The sequence below is a fragment of the Hordeum vulgare genome, chromosome 4H (assembly GCF_904849725.1).
Source record: "Hordeum vulgare subsp. vulgare chromosome 4H, MorexV3_pseudomolecules_assembly, whole genome shotgun sequence".
Taxonomy (NCBI): domain Eukaryota; kingdom Viridiplantae; phylum Streptophyta; class Magnoliopsida; order Poales; family Poaceae; genus Hordeum; species Hordeum vulgare.
The window spans coordinates 248,406,098-248,408,951 of record NC_058521.1 but is presented as its reverse complement, the minus strand read 5'-3'; positions in this window follow the sequence as shown (position 1 = coordinate 248,408,951).

Here is a 2,854-nt window from a genome sequence, read left to right as displayed (position 1 = left end):
ACACCGACTCTGTTCTTATCTGATAGTACAGGTGCTATTAGCATTGCGCGCGATCCTGTGAAGCACGAGCTTACCAAGCATATTGGTGTTGAAGCTTTCTATGTGCGTGCTGCTGTGTAGGATCAGGTTATTCCTCTTCAGTATGAGCCTTCCGAGTTACAGTTGGCGGATTTCCTGACGAAGGCCCAGATTAGAGCAAAACATGCCTTTTATCTCTCCAAGCTCAGTGTTGTTCCTCCGCCATGAGTTTGAGGGGGGGTGTTATAGTTATAATATAAGTCATGTAACCTTTTGTATTTATCCCAATATATAAGGGGTTTCCTGCATATAGTCCATAACTTGTACATGTATATATACTGGCCTATCGCCTCATTGGAATACAAGTTTCTTTCCTAACATAGAACACGACATGGCTTCTATCTCTCCAAGCTCAGTGTTGTTCATCCACCATGAGTTTGAGGGGGGGGGGTGTTAGAGTATATATTATATAGGCGTGTACCCTTTTGTATTTATCCCAATATATAAGGGGTTTCCTGCATATAGTCTACCAGCTGTACATGTATATATATCGGCCTATGGCCTTATGCGAATACAAGTTTCTTATTCCTAACAGATTTATGATCTTGAGAAGATGGTAAAAGATGTTTGGTGAATTTTAAGATTTTAGGTCGATTACATGAGCATGGTGACTATTATATTGGTTGATAAACCGACCTTTCATTTAGTTTGAAACAATTTGAATTTAGTTAGGTGATTGTGATCTTTTAACCAAATTCACAGTGAATTTTGATGTTTGGGTTGGATTTAATTAGGTGATTGTGATCTTGAGGAGATAGTTAAACATGTTCAATGGATTATATGAGAATTTATGTCTAGTAAGTGAGCATGGTCGTTATTATATTGATGGATAAATGGATTTTTAGTAAACTGGGCGTAATTTGGATTTAGTTAGGCGACTGTGATCTTTAACCAAATTTCATGGTGAAATACGAGATTTTAAACGTATCTAATTAGTTGATTGAGATTTTGAGGGAATAGTCAAAGATGTTCACTGGATTAATTAATCTTGAACGATTTAAATTTAGTTCGGTGATTGTGTTATTCAACTAATTTTTTGGTGATTTATTTGATTTTAGGTGAATTTAGTTAGGTGATTGTGTCTTGAGAAAGTCAAAATGTTGGTGGATTGTGAGATTTTAGATATGAAAATGAGCATGGTGATTATTATATTGGTATATAATCAGATATTTAATTTAGTTCAGATCAATTTAGATTTAGTTATGTGTTGTGATCTTTAACCTAAATTTAGGATGGATTATGAGGTTTTGGCTGCATTTACTTAGGTGATTGTGATCTTGATAAGATATTCAAAGATGTTCGATGGATTAATATCTCTAGTGGATTGTGATATTGAACCAAAAATTTGGGTGATTTATGAGATTTTAGGTGGATTTAGTTAGCTGATTTAATCTTGAGAAGATAGTAAAACATGTTTGATGGATTATGGGATTTCTAGGTATGGTAAATGGGCATGGTTATATTGATGAATAAAGAGATCTTTAATTTAGTTTGAAAGAATTTAGATCTAGTCAGGTGGTTGTGATCTTGAAGAGCTAGTAAATGATGTTTGGTGAACTATGTGGATTTAGGTTTAGTAGGTGAGCATTTTGGTTATTATATTGTTAAATAAATATTCTTCTAAGAAACTTGAAAAAAATTGGACTTAGTTAGGCGGTTGTAATCTTGAACAAAATTTTATGATCATTTATGAGATTTTTGATGGCTTTAGTTATTTGATTGTGATCTTGAGGAGATAGTCAATGATGTTCGGTGGATTTATTAATCTGGATCAATTTGGATTTAATAAGGTGGTTGTGACATTGAACCAAATTTCATGAGGGATCATGAGATTAGGTGGATTTAGTTAGGTGGTTGTGTCTTGAGAATATAGCCAGTGATGGTTGTTGGATTATGAGATTTTAGGTTTAGTAGATAAAAATGGTGATTATTACATTGGTGCATAAATAGATATTTAATTTAGTTTGAAACAATTTGTATTTACGTAGATGACTCTGATCATTAACCAAATTTCTCTTTGATTTATGAGATTTTAGTTGCATTTAGTTAGGTGACTGTTGTTAGGAAGTATTAGTATTAGTCTAGGAGTCCTTATTAGTCTATTAGTATTAGTCTAGGAGTCCTTATTAGTCTATGTTTACTTTCCTTGCACCTCAAGTCATGTGTTATATATATATGCCCCTTCGGCCTTCAATACAGATAAGTTGCTTTCCTAACATGGTATTAGAGACTAGGTTTAGGTCTCCGGACACCGCAACTCGTCCTCACGATCCAATTTTTTTCCCGTTCCTGCTTCAATCGCCGTTCCTGGTCGCTGGATCTCGTTGCTGCTCGTCCCGCGCCTCCCCTCCCTCGACCTTCCCAACTTCCGTGCCGTTTGTGCCTCCTGGCGCGCCGCGGCCACCACCTTCGCCTCGGCAGGCGGCCGCTGCCTCCAGCCTCCTCCCTGCCCCAGTCGAGGCAGCCCCAGATCTGTCTGGGCCGACAAGCCCCCAGTCCGGGCGGCCAAGTGAAAGGACGTGGATGTCGCCTAGAGGGGGGGGTGAATAGGCGCTTTAAAATAATTACGGTTTAGGCTTGAACAAATGCGGAATAAATCTAACGTTTAATTTGTCAAGCACAAAACCTACAACAACTAGCCTCACCAATGTGCACCAACAACTTATGCTAAGCAAGATAAACAACTAAGTGATAGCAAGATATATGACAATAAACAATATGGCTATCACAAAGTAAAGTGCATAAGTAAAGGGTTCGGGTAAGAGAAAACCGAGGC